The following is a 25,509-nucleotide window of genomic DNA, read 5'->3' as shown; positions in this document are numbered from 1 at the left end:
CCAGGATCTACTGGACAACAGGAAGTGGGCTCTATTTCTCATCTACTGTGGACATACAAAATGGCACAGACCCTGGTGGCACCAATGGATATTGAGTCCATCTCCTGGTCAACACTACAGACCAAGCTAGCAGAACATTACCAACCCTCAGCCCCTCCAATGGGCAGCAGAAATGAGTTTCCCCATTGATGCCAACACAAAAGTGAATCCATCAATGACTTCATGGCTAAATTCCGGGAAATTGCAAACAAGTGCAAGTTTATAAAGCTGGAAAGGATGAAGGATGGGATTATCCTAGGCATGAAAGACCTCAATTTTCAAGAAGCAAAAAGTTGTTGATCCAGAGGGAGCAATCTTTAAAGATCTGGTCGAAGAAGCAAGAGTCGCAGAATCGTGGGAAAACTCCACAGCCAACGTCCATAAAACCAGCACCGGAATCCATTGCATCCATCCCCAGATGGATGACCAAGGTTCCACAGGAAGAGGAGGAATACAACGACAATGACTACATGCACCACATACAACAAGAAAGGAGGGTGAGTCTCAAAGATTTTGACCAATGGCAGCCCCATTGTCCCGGCTGCCTAGGGGGCCACACTAGGGCAGCCTGCAAATCTGCAGATGTCATTTGCCACCATTGCCAAAAGTGGGGCCACATAACTGAGGCTTGCAAAGCCATTCAACCCTTCTCCACCAGCCTGCCCCATTCCCACCCAGATCATCCACAGGATCTGGGAGACAAAAACAAAACCATCCAGGGGGACAATGGGGTAGGTGAAAGGATGATATTAATGACATTAAGTACCAAAATACTAGGGGACTAATTATTTATTTATTTAGTTATTGTTGTGATTCAGCCTGAGGCCAGATCCATGCCCAGAGGAGGAGGATAGTGAACAGGAGGGGGAGCACCAGGCAGACGGGGGAGAGGAACGTCAGGAAGAGGAGGAGGGAGAGCAGCCTGAGACCCCTGGGGGGGGCTCTCCCCAGCTAGTAGCCTGGATTCATTGGATGAAGACGCACAGGCTATAATAGACATGAGGCAGCGACGTGCAGCTCAAAGACGGGGCCAATTAGAAAGGTATTTCCATCCCTGAATTGGCAACAGCTGGGTTTGGGTGTGGTTCTCCTCAGCAGTGTTGAAAAGGCAGGCCCGCCCTTACAGTCTTGTGGAGAGTTATCAACTAGGAGTCCTGTGACCTTGCTTCGATTCTCGGCGTCTCTGATCTTGGCTTGTGGCCTAGAAGTCTGGAAGACTTGGGGGAGGCGTGGGTTTTATTATCTCCAGCGTTGTTTTTGCTAGCAAGAATCCTGTTTTATTGCCTGGCCTTCGTGAAACTTCTGTGAAGCTTCATAGTGTTCCTGTCTGTAAGAACAGTTTTTGTTACCTGTGTTTGCTTTGACTTATATAAACTGCCTTTGCTTTTTACCAGTGTGTCTGGCTACTCTTTTTGGTTGGTGTTGGCGTCTGGGGGGACCCAGACAGAACATTTATTAAATTTGTATGCCGCCCCTCTCCGTAGACTTGGGGCAGCTCATAGCAGTGATAGAAACAATGTACAATACAAATCTAATAATACGAAGTTAAAAACCCATAATTTAAAAAACATGCACACAACACACCATACATAAATTATATAGGCTTGGGGAAGATATTTCAATTCCCCCATGCCTGACGGCAGAGGTGGGTTTTGAGAAGTTTACGAAAGGCAAGGAGGGTGGGGGCAATTCTGGTCTCTGGGGGGAGTTGGTTCCAGAGGGCCGGGGCCACCACAGAGAAGGCTCTTCCCCCAAATGGTCCCGCCAAATGACATTGTTTAGTCGACGGGACCTGGAGAAGGCCAACTCTGTGGGACCTAGCCGGTCGCTGGGATTCATGCGGCAGAAGGCGGTCCCGGAGATATTCTGGTCCGATGCCATGAAGGGCTTTATAGGTCATAACCAACACTTTGAACTGTGACTGGAAACCGATCAGCAACTAATGCAGACTGCGGAGTGTTGGTGAAACATGGGCATACTTGGGAAAGCCCATGATTGCTCTCGCAGCTATACCACACTGTGTGCCATTCCGAAGCCAATCAAGGGGAAAAGTTCCATATAACCATGACAATACAGGGAATTCTATGAGACATGGAACTGGACACTAGCTCCACATTTACTATCATGGCCTGAGGAACCCTGAAGCAGCTCATGCTCACCATCATAAGGCAACAGGTAAAACAGTGATGGGCTCCTATGGGAACGGTCAGGAACGCAGTTCCGGTAGCAAAATTTGGAGCTCCACCCCAGAGCGCCCAATTTGCACTGAAAGATGTTGAAACAAAATGCACAAGCCACACCCACAGTGTGGTAGTAAAAATTTTGGTAGCCCATCACTGAGGTAAAACCACAGAACATAAGACTACAGTATTTCCAATCCCACCATAACATAACTTTACAATTTCCTGCAACCCATCACCTATTTTCTATTCTATCCTTCTCTTCCTGCTCAGCTTCTACTATCTCCTTTGCTCATATATTATTTTCATGATGTGTAACTAAGGTCCAAAGTACATTGGAACAGCTCATTTGACTCATTGGATCCCTTTGAAAGGTGAACAGGAACACAATATAGCCACCAACATTTTAAAAGCCATCAGCAAATCAGTCCAGAGAGGATTTCACTCTTCCTCATCGCTATTGTCAAGATGTCTTCACTTTTGCACATATAGTCTGGAGGACAGAAGGAAAAGGGGGGACATGATCGAAACATTTAAATGGGTTTAAAGGGTTAAATAAGGTCCAGGAGGGAAGTGTTTTTAATAGGAAAGTGAACACAAGAACAAGGGGACACAATCTGAAGTTAGTTGGGGGGAAGATCAAAAGCAACATGAGAAAATATTATTTTACCGAAAGAGTAGTAATCCTCGGAACAAACTTCCAGCAGACGTGGTTGATAAATCCACAGTAACTGAATTTAAACATGCCTGGGATAAACATATATCCATCCTAAGATAAAATACAGGAAATAGTATAAGGGCAGACTAGATTTATTATTTATTTATTTTATTTATTACTTAGATTTGTATGCCGCCCCTCTCCGAAGACTCGGGGCGGCTCACAACATGTAGAAACAAATCATAAGCAATCAGACAAATTTAAAATATTTAAATATTTAAAAACCCCATATGCTAACAGACACACACACAGACATACCATGCATAAATTAAACGTGCCCAGGGGGAGATGTTTCAGTTCCCCCATGCCTGACGGCAAAGGTGGGTTTTAAGGAGTTTACGGAAGGCAGGAAGAGTAGGGGCAGTTCTAATCTCCGGGGGGAGTTGGTTCCAGAGGGCCGGTGCCGCCACAGAGAAGGCTCTTCCCCTGGGGCCCGCCAACCGACATTGTTTAGTTGACGGGACCCAGAGAAGGCCCACTCTGTGGGACCTAATCGGTCGCTGGGATTCGTGCGGCAGGAGGCGGTCTCGGAGATATTCTGGTCCGATGCCATGAAGGGCTTTAAAGGTCATAACCAACACTTTGAATTGTGACCGGAAATTGATCGGCAGCCAATGCAGACTGCGGAGTGATGGTGAAACATGGGCATACCTAGGTAGGCCCATGACTGCTCTCGCAGCTGCATTTTGCACGATCTGAAGTTTCCGAACACTTTTCAAAGGTAGCCCCATGTAGAGAGCATTACAGTAGTCGAACCTCGAGGTGATGAGGGCATGAGTGACTGTGAGCAATGAGTCCCGGTCCAGATAGGGCCGCAACTGGTGCACCAGGCGAACCTGGGCAAACGCCCCCCTCGCCACAGCTGAAGGATGTTGTTCTAATGTGAGATGGATCATGAGGTCTTTTTCTGCCCTCAGTCTTCTATGTTTCTATGTTTCTATAATCTTATGTGTATCTCTTATGCAGACTGCCCTGCGTAAGCCACGCCCACAGTGTGGTAGTAAAAATTTTGGTAGCCCTTCACTGCCTCAAACCACATATAGGAAGTTAAAAATGACTTTGGGGATAGAGAAAGTAATAAGTGAGCCATTAAGGGAAGAACATTGAGGAAAGATTACTCAGTCCTAAGAAAAAGGAAAGGGTAAATAACCCTGCCTTGACTTTGATTAGTAAAGATAGAAACTTTTAAGAACCTGTTATCCATCTTTATTACAATAAGGAAAATACCTAGAATCCCTGCCGTGCCTGTTTCTTGGCCTGGTATTTCTTGAACAGCTGACAGACCTCAATCTTGAAATCTTTGACTACTTGACTTGCAGTTTCTTGAAGCCATTAAACAAATCTTGAGCAAATTTTCTCATCGTGTCCTGAGGAAGTGAAAAAAATTTTAAGTACACTTTCTAAGTGAGCAACAGATTATTCACACCAATTAACATTTATTGTACACTGCCTAGATTGCCTGCCGAAGGTCCCAGATTCAGTCCTCACCTTCTTCAGGCAGGGCCAGGTTTATTTTATTAGATTAGATTTGTATGCCGTCCCTCTCCGAAGACTCGGTTTCCTTTGTACTTAACTTTTTTTTTTATGAAGGAAGAATGAGGCAAAAAAATAATCTGGTTCTGCTATTGTAGGGTTTGGTTAAGCAATCTGCTGACCAACAGGATAATACACGCGTAGGTTCCATCAACCATCCAGAAATAGCAAAAATTTATCCAGGTCTCTCGATAGATAGATAGATAGATAGATAGATAGATAGATAGATAGATAGATAGATAGATAGATAGATAGATAGACAGACAGACAGACAGACAGACAGACAGACAGACAGACAGACAGACAGACAGACAGACAGACAGACAGACAGACAGACAGACAGACAGACAGACAGAGATAGAAAGATAGACACAGAGAGAGAGAGAGAGAGAGAGATAGACAGACAGACAGACAGACTGATTGATTGATTGATTGATTGATTGAGAGAGAGAGAGAGAGACCTAGATAAATGTGTTTGTTTGTTTGTTTGTTTGTTTGCTTGTTTGCTTGTTTGCTTGTTTGCTTGCTTGCTTGCTTGCTTGCTTGCTTGCTTGCTTGCTTGCTTGCTTGCTTGCTTGCTTGCTTGCTTGCTTGCTTGCTTGCTTGCTTGCTTGTTTGTTTGTTTGTTTGTTTGTTTGTTTGTTTGTTTGTAGCCAGCATACTGCCCCCACAATCCAGGTCCTCATTTTACCCATCTCGGAAGGATGGAAGGCTGAGTCAACCTTGAGCTGGTGATGAGATTTGGACCGCTGACCTACAGATCTACAGTCTACACCAGTGCTTCTAAATTATTTTCTGTTACACCCCACCTTCAGAAGAAGTAAATATTTTGCGCCTCCCAACTCTCCAGTCTGGGCCCCAATGGAATGTTACTGTTAATATTTATTATTTTACTTATCATAAGCTGCAAGCAAACTATTGGCTGGGGGAGGTTTCTTTAGAAACTTCAGATATACTTCAGATTTTAAAAATAAAATTAAATGCTTGGAAAAGAAGTATTCTACGAAAATAAATATTTAATTAAAATTAGTGGATTAAATTATGTTTTTCTTTATATGTGTCTGCTCCATGTATACAAAGCACACATCACCTCCACTTGCCATTTTGCCCTTTCAAGACATTTCTCCTCTTTATTTACTACTTACAGATCACATGTCCAATGCTGCATTCTGAAAGAGGAAGAGCAACCAAATATAATAGTCAAGCTACAGGAACAAGACCTTTTCTGTTATTTGACATCACTAGAGATCGGGATAGAATCGATTAGGATAGGATAGGATAGGATAAGATAGGATAGGATTTTATTGGCCAAGTGTGATTGGACACACAAGGAATTTGTCTTGGTGCATATGCTCTCAGTGTACATAAAAGAAAAAGATACATTTGTCAAGAAGCATGTGGTAAAACACTTATTAATTGTCATAGGGGTCAAATAACCAATGAAAAACAATCAATATTAATAAAAATCTTAGGATACAAGCAACAAGTTACAGTCATTTAGTTCTAAGTTGGGAGGAAATGGGTGATAGGAATGATGAGAAAAACTAATAGAATAGAAGTGCAGATTTAGTAAAAAGTCTGACAGTGTTGAGGGAATTATTTGTTTAGTAGAGTGATGGCGTTTGGGGAAAAACTGTTCTTGTGTCTACTTGTCTTGGTGTGCAGTACTCTGTAGCGACGTTTTGATGGTAGGAGTTGAAACAGTTTGTGTCCAGGATGTAAGGGGTCAGTAAATATTTTCCCCACCCTCTTTTTGACTCAGTATACAGGTCCTCAATGGAAGGCAAGTTGGCAGCAATTGTTTTTTCTGCAGTTATAGTTATAGATGCATAAGAATTTACTTTGAATCAAGGCAATTATTGATTCTTTAAGTGAATGTGGATGTCAAGAAGCGACATAATAACAGGAAGAATGTTTTCTATTTCTACTTGAGAGATGCCAAGAATGAATGGATTGCATGCTAAGCATGTATTTAAAACATGGGGGTTTTTTTCTATTGAGCTCTAGCTCTCTCCTCTGCCCAGTTTGGTCCTCCAGTTAGTCAAGTAGAATTTTATTGGTACCTCCTTTACCGAAAGGTGGATGGTATAGTATTTACCTTCTTCTATTATAAGAAAATGTAATTAGAAAATGTCTGGAATAGAATACAGTCACATGAACACCCTGACAAATCCTCATCAAGGTCAGTAACTCTTTTTAATACCTCTTGGGAAACCACCAAGAGATAACTTTATTTGCTCTGCACTTATCTCTTGTAACTTGTGAGCTCTTTGGGGAAGACCAGTTGTTCTAACAGTTCCAGAAGAAAAGTCTAATCAAAAGTAAAAATTGGGATATATTTTCTCGGTGTTTCAATATATCTTAATCTACAGGTTCCTATTTTAAAAATCAGGACCCTCCTTGGCAGTTAGATAATTTTGTCCATTCTAACTTTGTAAATATAGGAACATTTGTTGTCCGAAACGACAAAAATATTATGATACACTAGGGACTTACTTACTTACTTACTTACTTACTTACTTACTTACTTACTTACTTACTTACTTATTTATTTTGTCCAATACATAATACACATTGAAGAGAAAGATATGTAATAATATAAGTAAAGAAAAGAATAGAAGATAAAATATAAAAGTATAGGTGAACATATTTGAAAGGAAGAAAAGATAAATGAGATAAGGAGAGACAATTGGACAGGGGACAGAAGGCACACTGGTGCACTTATGTATGCCCCTTACTGACCTCTAAGGAACCTGGAGAGGTCAATCGTGGATAGTCTAAGGGAAAAATGTTTGGGGTTAGGGGTTGACACTACTGAGTCGGGTAATGAGTTCCACGCTTCGACAATTCGGTTGCTGAAGTCATATTTTTTACAGTCAAATTTGGAGCGGTTAATATTAAGTTTGAATCTGTTGCGTGCTCTTGTGTTGTTGCGATTGAAGCTGAAATAGCCATTGACAGGTAGAACGTTGCAGCATATGATCTTGTGGGCAATACTTAGATCGGGTTTTAGGCGACGTAGGAAATCTTTCTCCATCTCAGTGCTTTCATGCCTCTAGTGATTACATGGATATTTAAATGATTTATATTTATTTATAAAAATTAAAGCATTAACAGAATTGGTCAATAGATTGCTGCTGCCCTTGACTTCCTTTCTTCTTTAATTGTATATAGAGGCTTTCAAGCACAGGAACTGAACCAATATCAAAGGATGGCCTTTGTATCAGGGTTTGTACAATATCCACTGGCTCCTTCACTCACTGCCCCCCAGAAAAACAGAAATATGCAGGTGCATTTCTTCCCTTGATAAAAACAAAACAAAAACAGAAGTGTAAGCCTGGGACCCCTTTGGGGGTCATATAACTGTTTCACAGGGGAAAGACTATGGGAAAAGACAAATTTCCCATGGTGTTAGGAACTAAAGTTTCTATTTTGGTGCCTTTGAACATATTTTTACAATGTGACCAATCAGGCATTTACAGTGGGGGATGTCCGTCTGACTTTCCTGCCAATCATCTTTATTTTATTTTATTATTATTATTTTATTATTTAGATTTGTATGCCGCCCCTCTCCGAAGAATCTTAAAGCTCTATTGGGAGAATTGGTTCTAGACTTATGGTTGGGGGTCACCACAGCATGAGGAACTGTATTAAGGGGCACAGCTACAGTGCTGGCTGAGTTGTGTATCAAAGAGAAACATTTAGTCAGGTTTCGGTGGAACTGGCCCCAGCACTGTACAAATGATATCTTAAAATGAAACAAATTCTCCATTTGCACCAGAACTTTCTGTTGGAGGATTTAAAATTTCTTGTTTTCAACAAAAAATAAAATACTATTTTTCTATCAGGATCATATTTTTCTATCTAGAAATCTTCTCCTACCAGGATCCAAACATCCCTATGCAAATCCTAATTCAGGATGGGTGGTACGTTGACCAGAAAAATCATGGAGATGCCCCCCTCTCTCAAACCACTTTCTTTGTCTGTGAGAACCATTGGAAATCACCTCATCCACCTCAGATGGCAAACCACCAAAGCTTAATGTCATATCAGTGTTCTAACAAGAGCAGATTGAAAGACTGTTAAAATTAAAAATAAAATTAAAAACACTTTTGGAAGCACCGATTGTGTTCATAATGGTCCTTGGCAATTGGAAGGAAAAAAATGAGCTTTATGTGTTCCAATTCAACAAATTGGATTCTCAATTTCAGCATGATTTAACATACCGTAATCCGATACAAACAAAGAAACAAACAAACAAATAAATAAATACCGTAATCATTTACTGCCACGCTGTGGCCGTGGCTTATTTTGTGGGTGTGGATTGATGGTCATGTGACCGGGTAGGGGTGGCTTGCTGCCCATGTGACCAGGTGGGAGTGGCTTGACAATCATGTCACCAGGGGTGGCTTAAAGGTCATGTGACTGGATGGTAGTGGTTTATTGACCAAGATAAGTGCTTGGACTCTTTTTCAGTTGATTAAGTCACATTATTTGAATAGCCACAAAAAGGACAAATGATATTTGTTGATGAGCAAAGTAACATTTTAAGGTTTTGTACTGAACCCACAGGGTGATAACAGATTAGGCAAGTAGCTCAATTTTCTTTAATTTCTATAAAAGTTCAGTTCTAAATAATGATTAAAATGATTAAAGCGTTTATGGGTAAAAACATACTATTTAATCATTTCCTATTTTAAAGTAATTAATAGTAATCATATTAAGGTACTAGGGAAGGAAGTACAAAAAATAATAATAATAAGTATTCAATAAATAGTGTATAAACGTACTACCCCCACTACGTCCCCCCTGTGGGGGTAGCAGCACATCACTGCTCATAACTGTTGTGGTTAGCTCTGGCCCAGCTCCTGCCCCAAGGACTGTGGATGTGGGGGAGACATCCACATGCCGCAGGCCTGTTTTGCTCCCGGTAGAATCTGATGATGAAGGCTCCTCTGACCAAGAAGACATGAGTGACAGGGAGGAGGAGAAGTGTGGCAGACAGCTCAGAAGGAGATCAATTATCTAGCTCCTCCTTGGATTCGGAACAAGAGTTAATGATACAGACACACATGCAGAGAGCGATGCATAGGCAGCAATAACTGAGAGATTATTATCAAAGAAAATGAGGCCACCTGTGGTTGGGTGGGGCTGTGGTAATTAGTGAGGCTGCTATAAATAGCAACCTGTGGGTTTGGCCATTGTGGAGGATTATCTGATCATTGTGTTTCATGCCTGCCTTGCTGACTTCGACCTTTGTGTGCTGATTTTTCTCCGCTTTGAAACTAAAGCAGAGCAAAGGGTGTTTCACTTTGTGAAAGAAGAAGGACTGTGAATTGCCTCACAGCTGCAAGCTAAGTATCTCAGAACTGATAAGAGACTTGTACAAATTACCAGTTTGTTTGGAGATGAGTACTCTTTGCTATACAAAAAGAGTGCTTAGTTTATTTGAATTTTCGGTATAAAGAACATTGTTTTGAATTTTCAAACGTGTGTGGGTCTGAAATTTGTATCTGTGAATTTTCGCCAGGATTCTACCAGAGAGCTTGACAGAACAATAACCAAGTTCAGAAGAGTCATGATTTCAGTTGTAACCTGAAGAAATCATTCTGTTTTCTGTATTGATTCTATCCAATATTCTGTCCATGAAGTTATTATCTAGTTGTGAAACCTAACACAACCAATCTGTTCTAGCACGTACAGGAAGTATCAGCAGATTGAAGGGAAAATAAATGCAGAATAGAAGGTAACCAGTGGCTAAGCACAAGTTGCCGGTTGGGAGGAAGAAAGAAAAACAAATGGAGAAAATAAAACAAATAGGTACTATAACACAGGGCACAGGTACACCTCAAGTTGTAATACAGTGGAACCCCGACATAAGAGCTGCTCTACTTAAGAGCAACTCGAGATAAGAGCTGGGAGGGGAGAGATATTTTTGTTCTACTTACAAGCCCAAATTCGAGATACAAGCGCCAAGGAGCTGTCTCCTGAAGCCAAACGCTAACTTCCGCGTTCGGCTTCAGGAGACAGCTGCGAAGCGGCGCGCGTGTTTTAAAAGGTTGCAGCCGGCCTGGGGGGCTCGGGGGGGTGCTTGCAGCTTTCTTTCTTGCTCTTTTTCTTTCTCTCTTTTACCTTCCCTTCCTCTATTTCTTCTTTTCTTTCTCCTTCCCACCTTCTTCCCTCCCTCCCTCCTTTCACTCATTCCTCTCTTACTCTCCCCTTTCATAAGTTTCCTTGCTTCCTTCCTCTGTTCCTGTCCCTTCCCCCTTTCTTTCTTTCTTTCTTTCTTTCTTTCTTGCTCTTTTTCTTTCTCTCTTTTACCTTCCCTTCCTCTATTTCTTCTTTTCTTTCTCCTTCCCACCTTCTTCCCTCCCTCCCTCCCTTCACTCATTCCTCTCTTACTCTCCCCTTTCATAAGTTTCCTTGCTTCCTTCCTCTGTTCCTGTCCCTTCCCTCTTTCCTTCCTTCCTTCCCACCCTCCGTCCATTCATTCACCCATTCCTCTCTTGATCGCTTAAAGCCGGTCCCTGGTGCAAAAAGGGTTGGGGACCTCTGTCCTACAGGATTGGGTGGCAGAGAAGTTGAACATATGTAAATTTAAAAGTTTAAGAAAGTTTACAAGTTAAGTGAAAGAAACTTCATTATTCATTTATATGTACATGTACATTTCTTCATTAAAAACATGTCTTTCTGCATAATTTAGACTAACTTTGTGAGTTTTTTGAGGGCTGGAACCAATTAAAATTATTTACATTAATTTCTATGGGGAAAAGTCGTTCAAGATAAGAGCTGCTCGACTTAAGAGCCCAGGTCCGGAACGAATTAAACTCGTATCTCGAGGTACCACTGTATTTGGATTGGAGGTTCTATTCCCTTCCCGATATACCTATTTTTACCAATATTTGATTTACCGATACTGGTATATTTGCCTTTCTGTGACTGCAGCGTTGAAAATGAATTCTTCGGTGATTCCAACTCTCTTTTTCTCTTCAAGGGATAAGAGTTAATTCAGCACCTAAAGGTTAAGGAAAGGAAATGATTTCTCATCCGAGAGGCAACAATGGGATTTCTCAGTTTCCTGACAATTAGATCAGCCTCGAGTTGCAGCGATTAACATCAGCTGGAGGGCTGTTGCACGTTCATTAAAACTGATGAGAAATGACTGGCAGACAGTGATTTACGATCACTGTCAGAGATCTCTTAACCTCTAATTGCTATGCTTCTTTTGAAAAGTGGTTGAGCTAGAAAAGATGAGTTCCTGAAGATGTATGACAGTGAATAGTTCAGGCCTTTCAAGAGATTAGGGAGGTCAGAAGGTATCCTTTTTGGAGTTGCTAATTTAGATTAAATCATTCGTCAACAAAATCACCTCCCAGAAAATATTGTAAAACTGGTATTTTGCTTGATGTGTCAAATAATCTTAGTCAGCTTCTGTGATTTTTTTCTGCGGAGAGTAGGAACCCAATTCAGATCATAAGTTATATTAGACAAGAACCAAACTGGAATAGCAAAGGCAGAACTTCATCCGTAATTTTCAGAAGACACACCTGAGCCTATTTTTGACATCATTCTTCCATGGATGACTGTCAAATTGCATGCCTGATCAGGATTTTCCTAAGGCATTCCGTTGCCTCCAGGCAAAGAACAATTTGTCTTTGGGCCAACCTAGCAACACTGTCACTTAGGTTGTTTCTTAGTATCTGGAAGCCATGAGAATCTGGATAGAGAGGACCAGACTCAGGTTCAACCTAAGCAAGATCAGATTATCTCAGGGACCACCTTCTGCCGCACGAATCCCAGCGGCCAGTTAGGTCCCACAGAGTGGGTCTTCTCCGGGTCCCGTCAACTAAACAATGCCACTTGGCGGGACCCAGGGGAAGAGCCTTCTCTGTGGCGGCCCCGGCCCTCTGGAACCAACTCCCCCCAAAGATTAGAATTGCCCCCACCCTCCTTGCCTTTCGTAAGCTACTTAAAACCCACCTCTGCCGCCAGGCATGGGGGAATTAAGACTTCTTTTCCCCCTAGGCCGTTACAACTGTATACATGGTATGTTTGTATGTATGTTTGGTTTTTATATGTTAAGGGGTTTTAATTTGCTTTTAGTATTGGATTTTATTGTATATTGTTCATGATTGTTGTTAGCCGTCCCGAGTTTTCGGAGAGGGGCGGCATATAAATCCAATAAAACTTGAAACTTGAAACTTGAAGTGGGTGTGAATCCTGGGAACTTTCAGATCTGAGAATGTATCACTTTTTATTCTGAATGAAGTAGAACTCACTAGTGCTAGCGCTTAGACTTATTACCACTTGGTATTGCTTTTACAGCCCTCTCTAAATGGTTTACAGAGTTAGCATATCGCCCCCAACAAGACTATTGTCCTCATTTTACCCATCTTGGAAGGATGGAAGGCTGAGTCAACCTTGAACCTGGTGAGATTTGAACTTCTGAACTTCAGCCAGCAGTCAGCAGATGCAGCTTGCAGTACTGCTCTCTAACCACTGCACCACCAAGGCTCATTACTAGAAAAAGCTATCAGAGGCTTTCAAGACTCTGGTGCCATAGTGGTGTTGTGATTCAGCCTGAGGCTCCTCATGGACCGGCTGCGTCTCTGCTGGATCCAGGCCCAGAGGAGGAGGACAGTGAACAGGAGGGGGAGGACCAGGCAGACGGGGGAGAGGAAAGTCAGGAAGAGGATGAGGGGGAGCAGCCTGAGAGCCCCGGGGGGGGCTCTCCCCAGCCAGTAGCCTGGCCTCATTGGATGAGGAAACACAGGCTATAATTGACATGAGACAGCGACGTGCAGCTCAGAGACAGGACCAATTAGAAAGGTATTGGCATCACTGAATTGGCAACAGCTGGGTTTGGGTGTGGTTCTCCTCAGCAGGGATTAAAAGGCAGGCAAGCCTTTAAGCCATGTGGAGCGTTATCAACTGGAAGTTCTGTGACCCTGCTTTGTTACTCGGCGTCTCTGATCTTGGCTTGTGGCCTAGAAGACTGGAAGACTTGGGGGAGGCGTATGTTTGTTATCTCCAGCGTTGTTTTTGACAGCAAGAATCCTGTTTTACTTCATGGCCTTCGTGAAACATCTTTGAAGTTTCAGCGTGTTCCTGTTTGTAAGGACATTTTCTGTTACCTGTGTTTGCTTTGAATTCTATAAACTGCCTTTGATTTTTACCAGTGTGTCTGGCTTCTCTTTTTGGGTTGGTGTTGGCTCCTGGAGGGACCCAGACAGAACAAGTGGTTAGAGTGCTGTTTTGCAAGCAAACTTCCCACAGTCTCGAATTCCATCCTGATGAGGTTCAAAGTTGACTCACATTTCCACCTCTCCAGGGTTAGCAAAATGGGGACCCAGATTATTGGGGGCAATATGCTGACACTTTAAACTGCCAGGAATGTAAGGGACTATGGAGTAGCATGTAAGTTTAAGTGCTATTGTTTTGTTTTTACATTTTAAAACTTTTTTATTTTTAAAAGGGGGGCAAGAAGCCCCCACAAAATTATGACATTCAAGTTGGCTACGGAATGTATCCGTCACAGTCTATGTTTCTGGGAATTAACAGAAATTGTTTTATTATTCATTTTAACCACGCATCAGAAATGATGTTAAAAAATGAGGCCAAAAGTGACAAACTTACCATAGGTGACTTCACCAAAAATCAAAGTATGACCAGCCCTGAATGGAGTAAAGGACGTTTTCAGAGAAGGATCCTGGGCACCTGGATACAGAAGATCAATGGATAGTTTTGACTGGGCTCTTGAAATTGCTGGCGGCCTGAACCTGCAGCTGATAAGCCACAGGATAAATCTTGAATCCAGTGTTCCCTCTAATTTTTTTGGGGGGTGGGCGGAAAAGTATAGTGTCTGAGCGGCAGTCCCTTCGGGACTGGGCGGCACAGAAATAATAAATAAATAAATAAATAAATAAATAAATAAATAAATAAATAAATAAATAAATAAATAAATAAATAAATAAACAAACAAACAAACAAACAAACAAACAAATAAATAAATAAAAAACCCACCCTGTTTTGCCTCAGAGAATTTCAAAATAAAATACTGTACTGTGTGTCTATAACAGTGAGTTCATAATAGGGCAACTCTATCAATATCAAAATGCCACTTAAATAGTTGAGCTAGTTTCAAACTAGATTTTGATTTTCTTTCTCTCTTCCTTACTCCCATTCTTTTTCTTTCTCTTTTCCTTCCTCTCTTTTTTCTGTTTCTCTCTCTTCCTCTCTTCCTCTCTCTCTCCTTCCCTCTCACTCTTTCCCTCTCGGCTTGTGGGCAGGTTTGGAAAACTCTGAGTTGATGATTTTTAAGTGAGCGATTGCTCACTGCTCAGCTTAGAGGGAACTATGCTTGAATCCATAAAGTCTGAGTACAAATTGATTGGCTGGTCACTTGGGCCGATATTCAGAATACACCATGAATAACATGTATGGAAAACCAGTTCCAAAATAGGCACCATTTATGTGTTGACGGTGGGAAGATTTGGAAGTAGAGACATCCATGCATTTGGAGCAATACAGTTTGACCATAGCTTCTCCTGGGATATCAGATAAACCAATGGGCAGCGTTGGTTGATTCTCACAATAAACTCGAGGGTAGTATCCAAAGTCTCCGTGCTAGTATTTCCCAAGCATCTGGGCAATATCACAGTTTATGAGGATATAGCAGGCATGAATAAGTCCATAAAGCATTTCAGCTGCTATGAATAATATTAATATTAATTAGCTAAGTGCTATTGTTAGTGTTATCACTCTTGCTTGCCCAAAGTCTTTTCTCATGGTCATTCATTATTTGGTCATGTCCCATCTGGATTATTGCAATGTGCTTGACATGGGTCTGTCTTTGAAGACCACTCAGAAACTACAATTTGTCCAGAACACAACAGCACACATAGATGTAGGAGGGCTTTGGCACACTCGTTTAAGTTTAACTGAAAGTTGACCTGCAGTCAACTTTATAAACTGCAATGGTTCCTAATGGGTTTGTGTCCGACTTCTATGTTCTGGTTGTCATCCTTAAAACCCTTCATGACAGTATTATTTACAGGACCACCTGCTTCTGGTTATTTCCATTCATCCCAAGATAAGATTGGACACTATGCTATCACACAGTGTTTTCTAATAGGTACAGTTAGCATCATTTCTCTGTAACAACACCTGCCCTTCAAAACATCATACCCACTCAGAATCAGATGGCCTAAACCCCGCTCATCTTTCACGAGACACGGAATGTCTGCTTTTTCTCTGAAGTGTTGGGCCAAGCTGTTGGGTGAGCCTGCCTTGATGCCATAATTGTTTCTGAGTCACATATTGTCTGTTTTAAAAGTGCTTTTGCTGATTTATAGCTACTTTTTTAAATTGGCTGTTAGCTGCCCATAGTCGTGTGCTGAGTAGAAGGCATATAATTTCAGGGAGTCAATCAATCAAAGATTTGACACATAAAAGCTAAGTGAATTGGCAATTAAATCTTTCTCAAAAGCTGTTTTCAAACAATGCCTTCTATTAAACATTGAGTCCGGAATGTTAGTACAAGGTCAGAGGGCAGGAGTCTTGGCAAATGGAGATTTCTTTCCAGCTTCTAACTAATATTTCTCAAATTCCAACATCCTTTGCCAAAGGGAGTCGTTTTGTTCAGCTTTGTGATGAGGTGCCCTTGCTGGTCAGTTCAACGGATTGCATTTGGTGTTATAGATTGTAGAAAAAATATTCCAGGGAAAAATGAAACATTTATCGTGCATGGGTGTTTAATGACTAATTAAAATATGCATATCCAGAATAGACAGTTTTTAGAGAAAGGTAGCAAGGTTTTTCCTTCAACTTGAATTAGATTGCCAAATGAAGATACAATATGTTAGTCAAAGAAGCCTTTTTACATAGAAACTGTTCGCATAGCAGTAGTATCACATACACCACAATGTATCTAATGAGTAAGTGCCTCATATGTATTTATGCCACCACAATGTCAACAACCTACTACAGAAAATTTATCCAAGCTGAGAATTAACCCATTGATCAACTGTTTGCTACCACTCCTTAGAGAAGATACTGCACAGAGACTTTTTAAACTTTCCAATTGCAGAACATTTTTCCAAAGATCAGAATCAACCTTGCAATTTGTTTCCCATCTCACTCTTCCTGTCTTTCATCTGAACAAAAAAACCTAAATGGTTTTTTAACTGCGTTCAAATAATATGCAAAATAAAGAACACTTCCCTCCTGAACTTTATTTAACCCTTTAAACATTTAAATATATTAAAGGGTTAAATAAAGTTCAGGAGGGAAGTGTTTTTAATAGGAAAGTGAACACAAGAACAAGGGGGCACATTCTGAGGTTAGTAGGGGAAAAGATCAGAAGCAACATGAGAAAATATTATTTAACTGAAAGAGTAGTAGATGCTTGGAACAAACTCCCAGCAGACGTGGTTGGTAAATCCACAGTAACTGAATTTAAACATGCCTGGGATGTTTAAATTTGTAATTTTCTTTTACATGAATTCAGTTATGGATTCCGTAATAAATTATGCAGAAACAAATTATTATTTGGATTGAGGTGAGCAAATTATGGTCTGAGGGCCAGGTTCAGCCTGCTGCCTGTTTTTGTATAGCCCACAAGTTAAGAATGGATGGACAGGCAGTTATCTTAATAAGAGACAACTTTCTGCTTTTATGAAATGGAGCCTGTAGAAAAAAAGCAGTCACAGCAACCAGGTTCTTGCCAAATGTGTCTCTTGGGAGCATCTTAACAAGTATATTGATGTAGTTGTATAAAGATGACACAAATATCAAATATAATGGAGGCTAAGAAATCATGCCCTTGTAAGCTTCCACATGGTACAGCTTTTGGAATGATTGTAATTGCATATTACAGAAAATGGAGATTCGTGGTCCCCACTGTTTGACTGTTGCTTGGAATAAAGCTAAAATAACCGAGGCTTTGTGCTAAGATCAACATAGGCAGGGTTATCTTAAGGTTTGTTTTATTAACAAATATTTAGAAACAATATAGCCCAGTGGAAAAAGTAACACAAAAACAAATCAAGTTCAGGCTCCTTTAAATACATTTGAACATGCCTCGTGGTTTACGTAGTCTTGTGCTAAAGAAAGAACAGTTTGCAGAAGGTGTGTCATAACAGTTGCTTGCGGCAAAAGCTCTGAAGACCTCTGCAGCAACTGCCAATCAAGTGTATCAATCATACGTAGATCAATCATCTCTTTATTACATACACACAAGGAAATGCTTATGACTCCTTATGACAGAAAACTGGTTTTCTTAGTACGGTAATTTTCTAACCCGTTTCCCCCCAAAATAAGACATCCCCTGATAATAAGCCCAACCAGGCTTTTGAGTGCATGGCAATAAGGCCAAGTGTTTATTTCAGGGTTCAAAAAAATATAAGACAGGGTCTTATTTAGGGGATACTCTTCATTTTCCCATTTTGGTGCTTTCTTATCTTTGAAGAACAGAGATGGGCACTTGTTTTAACTTTGAAACCAACTTGTCCCGATAAATAATAATGACACTAACACAACAACGAATCCTATTATGCAGCAGCAGCTCACAAATTGATAAATATGGGACAGGCTTGAATCAGTCTCTGTGGCTTTCTCAAGGCAACACCTCCTGGCAGGACTTCAGGAATATTTTGCCAACACTTGAAACAGCATCAAGTGGAATGCGAGAACAGTTTCAGAGAAACCAAGGGATCTTTATCAGAGCGCACATAGCTCTGCAGATTTTTTTTTAAAATGCCCTAGAAATCTTGGCAAAATGATGCCGTTTCTTCCCACTCAAGTTCTGCTACCAGGTCAAATGGCTAACAGCCAGTTTGCAATGAAATGGAATCTTAAGAAGGCCCTATCTGGCATCTTCTGAAACTGATCTTTAGAAAAAACAGCCCTTTGTTTATACTCCCCTCCCCTTTCCCAATACAAGGGACCATCCCATTAGATAATCTTAGAAAGTAGGATCCTAAGGTTTTTCAGGACTTGTGAACCAAAATTAAGTGTGCCTACTTTGCCCTCCAAGCAGAATATTTGTGGAAACTTTCTTCCTATTCATACGTCAAATCATAGTCAGACAAGTCAGCCTGGTTATTTTTAAAATGTATCAAGCCTTGTGGAAACCACAGAACCAAAACCATCTGGTTTGATCAAGTGGATTAACTGCTAGTATAATCAATCAAACTTCAACTCCATTTGAAGTTAGGATCGCTAAGGAGCACTGCACACCAAGATAACTAGACACAAGAACATTTTTTTCCCGAACGCCATCACTCTGCTAAACAAATAATCCCTCAACAGTATCAAACTATTTACTAAATCTGCACTACTATTACAACTAGCTTTTCCCCCTCATTCCTATCACCCATCTCCTCCCACTTAGGACCGTATGACTGTAACTTTGTTGCTTGTATCCTTAAGATTTTTATTAATATTGATTGTCTCTTCATTGCTTATTTGAATCCTATGACAATCATTGTTGTACCTCATGATTCTTGACAAATGTATCTTTTTCTTTTATGTACACTGACAGCATATGCATGAAGACAAATTCCTTGTGTGTCCAATCACACTCGGCCAATAAAGTATTCTATTCTATTCTATTCTATTCACAGAAAAGATCTGAAAATTAACGTCACCCTTTTAAAAAAATCATATCAGGAGGCCATGTACATATGACATTTAGCAAAAGTAATTAGTGGACATGTTTGAAAAGCCAGGGATAATTGTCACAGAAGAATTGATGGAGATGATGGGGGCTATGTCTTGCAAGGTGACCAGGGAAGAGTTTCAGCCCATGGAACCTGAGGAAGTGGACAGGGACCTCGCACCTGCTAGTTTGGCCAAGTATACGTTAGGCTTGTGGTCCTCCTGGTTTCTTATGGCTGTGTGGAAAGGGACGTATGATTTGGTCTGGATGTTAGTTCTTTGAAAGAGGGAGTGATCCTATTGGCTCTTAAAGAGGCAGTGGTATACACCCTCTTCAAAGCCCTACCATTCAACCCAACTAGGCTACATAGCTTTTGTCCAGTTTCTCATTTTTAGGGAAGGTTGCGGAGAGAGTGGTTAATGGCAACTTAAGAGGATTTTGAATGAGGTAGATTATCAGATTATATGATATGATTATCGCTATCATATCAAAACCCTTTCAGTTGGGGTTCAAGCCAGGGATTGAGAGAAGGTTTAAGTATATTTATTTATTTATTTATTTATTTATTTATTCATTCATTCATTCATTCATTTATTTATTTATTTATTGGATTTGTATGCCGCCCCTCTCCATAGACTCATGGATGACTCCCAGCAGGAACAGGATGGAGATAGTACTCCATGCTAGTTCCTCTTGACTGTTCTGCCGGCCTGTTTCAACCGCCTGTAATTACAGGGTAATTAGTCCAGGAAGACACACACCACATGATAAAAGGAAAACCCAAAAGTTTTTATGAACAGAAAAACAGAAACATCTCCCTTTTTAAATGTCAAAGCGGTTTTCTGGTACACACAAGGCACAGGTTAAATGCAATCCAATTGCTCACCCAATAACTGGGAAATTGAGTCCAATTCTAAAGTCCAGAGAGTCCACACACAATCTTGAACAGCACAAAAACCATGATCTTGACGAATCAGCACAAAAACCATGATCTTGATGAATCAGTTAAACTGCCATGAGGCTAAAACACCAAGCTGCACTTTTATCTGTAGCACTAATTACAGCAGCCCCACCCAACCACAGGTGGCCTCATTTTCTCTTGTAATAATCCTTCAGTTGTTGTCTCCTATGCATCACTCTATGCATGCGTGGAGGTGTCATTAATTCTTGTTCAGAATCCAGGGATTTATTTATTTATTTATTATTTAGATTTGTATGCCGCCCCTCTCCGCAGACTCCGTTCCTCTCCGCAAATGATACAGATGATTGATCTCCTCCTGGGCTGTCTGCCAAACTCCCCTCTTCCCTGTCACTCACGCTTCCTTGGTCAGAGGAAGCTTTGTTGGCAGATTCCATTGGGAGCAAAGCAGGCCTGCGGCATGTGGATGTTTCCCCCACATCCACCTGCACATTCTGGGCCAGAGCTAACCACAACATTGACTCTACCATCAATCATATTATTCCATTAATTTAGCTTGGAAAGTACATAAAGGCAGAAACTTTATGTGGGTTTCCTCTTTCCTCTGGGTTCAGGTCCAGTTAGTGTTGATGGGGGAAGGGGGAGATACAGTCTGCAGTGGCTATTTTTTGGGATGCCTCAGGGTTTGGTCACAATAACAGTATTCTAGTAGAAATATTCTAAATCACCCTTACTCCTTAAAAAATAATCAAAGTGGCTGCTTTTCACAACCTGGTAAAAATATTAGTGATTGATTCTATTGCTCTTCTCTTAAATGTCTCCTGACCTTTCTTTTTGCTATTCATGAGAAATGGCCTTTGGATCTTCAGCTATGACAGAAGGACATATGAGTTACCAAGGACACGGAGGACCACAAGAAGTACTAGCTATACCCTGCAGAGACTTCCCAAACCCCGAAGTATAATTGTTTAATGGCAGGACAATAATCACAATCAATACATTGAATGTTGAATCCCATCAAATCAGTTTTAACTTTTGTCCTGCCTCTCATTATTTTTTTTTTAAGAGCAATCCTGGCACACCACTCGCATGCCAAACACAGCTCTCCATCCAGATAAACATTCACACCCCTCATTTATTACATGATTGAGCCATGGAATGAAAAGCAGATGTATCATCTAAATCTGAGTCAGTTCAGGCATGAATACACTGAGGAGAAAAAGGTCAAATCAAATAAGTTTTATTTATTCATAAATAAAGGGTGTGTGACCCTTTATATCAATTTTTTAACCACCCAATAGTTAATAAATTATTTCAGATTCTGTTGAGTTTTGGATTTTTCTTTACTATCAGAGAAGCTGGACTTGAAAGCATGTCTCATCATTGGTGGGAGATCAGATCCATTATCTATCCATCCATCCATCCATCCATCCATCCGTCTGTCTGTCTTGAGGGGAGGGGAGGGGAGGAGAGGGGATGAGAGGAGAGGAGAGGGGATGAGAGGAGAGGAGAGGGGATGAGAGGAGAGGAGAGGGGATGAGAGGAGAGGAGAGGGGATGAGAGGAGAGGAGAGGGGATGAGAGGAGAAGAGAGGAGAGGAGAGGAGAGGAGAGGAGAGGAGGGGAGGGACTACAGCTATAGCTCTAGAATATGGGATTGACTTTCCCACTGACATCAACAAGCCACCGTCAGGCTGCCCATTTTCGTTTTCCTTCGCTCAGATTGACCAAACTTCTTGAGAGAACACACACAAAAGGTTTCCAGGCTATGTGACTGGACCAGGCACTTTCTCTCGGGCCTCCCACCTGAAGGCCTTGCAGAAATAGACAGGTAGGCCTGAAAGGAGGCTGAACTCATCCTCGCCAGTGATCCACCAGATTTAAAATTATGAATTTGTTGGTCCCTGAGGTCCAGAATATTGGAGACTTCTGGTCTATCACACTCTTGGGCAAATGTGTGAGCCATTTCTTCCTTTCAGTGGTCCATGAAAGTACATCTACAGTATGTAGATAATAAAGTTGAAAGAAGTTGAACATTTTTACAGATCTATAGATACCTTGAGGCTCGGTGGGACAAGGTATGGTTGGGAGGGGAAGGGCCAGGCAAGGCACATGACATTGAGTTGGCCACATCCACCCAGTCACATGGCCATAAAGCCACACCCCACCCAGTCACATGACCGTAAGCCACTCCCACTCAGTCACATGACCATCAAGCAACTCCCAGAAAAGTAAGCCACACCCACAGAATGATAATAAAAACTTTGGAATCCACCCCGGGCCTCGCCTCTTAGAACTAGACATGACTGAGCAGGGAAAACCTTTACCTTTATCTATTGTGTATTGACATACAGTATAGCTATTTCAGTATCAACTCCTAAATTAGTTTCTATATAGTAGTGGTTCTCAACCTGGGAGTTGGGATCCCTTTGAGGGTCAAAGGATTGTTTCACAGGGGTCGACTAAGACCATGGGAAAAGACAAATTTCACATTGTGTTAGGAACGAAAGCTTCTATTCTGACGCCTTGGAACATATTTTTACAATCAGACCAATCAGACAATTACAGCGGTGGGGTGTCCCTCTGGTCTTCCTGTCAATCAGCTTAAAGCTCTGTTGGGAGAATTGATGCTAGACTTATGGCTGGGGGTCACTACAACATGAGGAACTGTATTAAGGGGTCGCAACATTAGAAAGGTTAAGAACCACTGCTCTATAGAATCCTTTTTTCTTTCAACATTTGTTTGTGGGGATTCTCAAAACAAAAATCTATATACAGATACTAACGTGAACATTTTTGTACCCATATTAATTAGTCTGTTAGTAATCTTTTTAACTCTATTTAAACTTGTTAGTAATCCTGTGACTTGTACAGAGAGATAAGTAATTTCTTAACACAGAAACTGGAAGTAGGAGAAAATATTTTTAGCCCAAAAAAACACATACTTTTGACAGGCGGGGCCACTATTAAGAATGTAGGCGTAACATAGTTTTCAAGTGTTTAATCTGTAGTTAATTGCATATCAAAATAGCTTAGGAGGATGCATTTAAATATAAGGCAAGAGGAAGGGAAGAAATAAATCCTTCAGTGGTTCAATGTACATTGGTCATACAAAAAGGTTTCCTTCCTTATGTATTATTCTTATCAAAATGCAGTTAAAATGGCAATATTTTCAAAGCTCAAGTGACTCTTCAATTGCTCAGTCCTTGAGTAGTTTTGCTATGGGAAACTGTATGACAGCATCTTGACTCTGGAATGCCTTTTAGCTCAGGTTAAAGAATTTTATTTGCCCAAGCATTTTTAAGGTAGCATCGAATATCTGGGATTGATTGATTGATTGATTAATTAATTATTCAATTTTTATGCCACCCTTCCTTCTCCTTAGACTCAGGGCGGTTTACAACATGTTAGCAATAGCACTTTTTAACAGAGCCAAATTTATTAATTTTCAAGCATCGTTCCAGTCTATAGCATTTCATCAAGAGATATCTCAGCAAATGTTTGCAAAAGAGAAAATATAGGCATATTTATTTTGACTACCTTTTGCCTGGTCATAATATGCTCGAGGTTCTGCTAAATACTGTATATCAAACTAAGATAATGTCTTCTTGCAGTTGTGCTGGAGTTAAAATGGTCAATAACTTTTGCCTTAAATGACAAAATGACTTAACAGGGAAAATTCAAATTATGATTACATTCTAATCATCCCCGGGTTTGTTTTTCAAAACAGTCACACACTGAATTCATGTTACTCTCTCCCCCCAAATTCAGTGTTTCCTGCTCAGCTCCTACCATACCCATTTAGCAGCATAGAATATAAAAAGCCAAAGTGGACAAATTTTCCTGTTGTGATCATTTTCTCCTATAAGTATGAATGGCTGTTTATTCCCAGCCATTGGAAATGGAGTGCCCATTAGGCTATGGCCTATGTACTTACTGTTCCTTGCTATATACAGGCCTCTCCCACTCTCATAAGCTTTGTGATAGCAACAAAAATGAAAAAAAATGTAAGTTTCAAAATCTTATTATAAAACGTTCTGGCTCAAAAATGCATTCCAAATTAAAATAAAGGAATGTTCTGAAAACAATTCTGCAAGGCTGACCAGAGCCAGAATATTTTTTAATTAGTGCTAGTCTCTTCCTGCTCTTTTTCCAAGGAAGCTGCCAGGCTCAGTAGCCTGTGGCCTCTACTTTGCAACTGAGTCTTTCCATTTCTGCTATCAATGTAATTAACCCTCAAGCTCTCCTTGATCACATAACTAGCTTCCCTTTCCCATCAATTGACTTTATCACATGCCGCTTGGGAGCAGGAAGTACAGTTCCTCCCATTCCCACACAGCTTTCCCCAGTATGAATATACAAATGCCAACCTTACAATTATTTTCAGCATTTCCTGCACCAGATGGAAAGGGGAGCCCAGAACTGTCAGTTTTGTAGCAAGGTGGGTGGCAAATTTAATAGATAGATAGATAGATAGATAGATAGATAGATAGATAGATAGATAGATAGATAGATAGATAGATAGATAGATAGATAGAAACAGACAGCCTAGATATTAAAGAAGCCAGCTGATAAACACATCGGACAAAGTGCTTCCTGCTACTGCCTGTCATGACTGATTGGGATGAGAGCTCCCCTATAGACATCTGTTGCTCCTTCTATTTTATAAACTTCTAAATGTTACTGTGCTCCTGGCCTTGGTTGTTCATTAGTGTTCCCTCAATTTTCGCGGGGGATGCGTTCCGAGACCCCCCGTGAAAGTCGAATTTCCGTGAAGTAGAAATGCGGAAGTAAATACACTATTTTTGGCTATGAACAGTATCACAAGCCATCCCTTAACACTTTAAACCCCTAAATTGCAATTTCCTTACCAACCATTTAGATGATTACTCACCAGGGTTATTTATTAAAGTTTATTAAAAAAAATATTTATTAAAGGCAGACAAAAGTTTGGCGATGACATATGACATCATCGGGTGGAAAAAACCGTGGTATAGGGGGGGAAAACACGAAGTATTTTTTAAATAATATTTTTGAAAAACCGGGGTATAGACTTTTCGCGAAGTTCGAACCCGCAAAAATCAAGGGAATACTGTATATCCCTGGGATTGTCCCATTGGGTGGCTCCACAACACAGGTGAGACACAGTTCCATGAGCTGAAGTTATGTGATCAACAGGGGAATTAAAGGGAATGCCTTCAAATTCCAACTCATCAGTCAGGTATCTGATCTGCTTGGGTGAAGTTTCTTTCCTAATAGTCACCCACAAGAAATGAGCCAACAGTGGAAGGCATAAGACAGAAAATGATGACAAACTTGCAATAGTGTTCTCTCGTTCAAATTCCTGGGCATGGCATTGGATTTTTGCTTTATGAGCAATCAATCTGTAATAGGCAATTCACTCTGGCATAGACTTTATGTGAAAAAAGAGCACCTCTTAGTGTTGGTTGTCAAGCAGAATT

The 25,509-nt window shown here is 40.8% G+C and overlaps 1 protein-coding gene across 1 annotated transcript in view; it reads right to left on the bottom strand.

Moving 5' to 3' along the window:
• The window catches only part of LOC139169584 (retinoic acid-induced protein 3-like), a 168,900-nt gene that overhangs the window by 24,183 nt on the left and 119,208 nt on the right, over positions 1-25,509 (bottom strand). The gene's annotated exons all lie outside the window — the stretch shown is intronic.

This window comes from Erythrolamprus reginae, chromosome 6 (genome assembly GCF_031021105.1).
Source record: "Erythrolamprus reginae isolate rEryReg1 chromosome 6, rEryReg1.hap1, whole genome shotgun sequence".
Lineage (NCBI taxonomy): Eukaryota > Metazoa > Chordata > Lepidosauria > Squamata > Dipsadidae > Erythrolamprus > Erythrolamprus reginae.
This window is presented reverse-complemented; position numbering and strand designations above follow the sequence as displayed.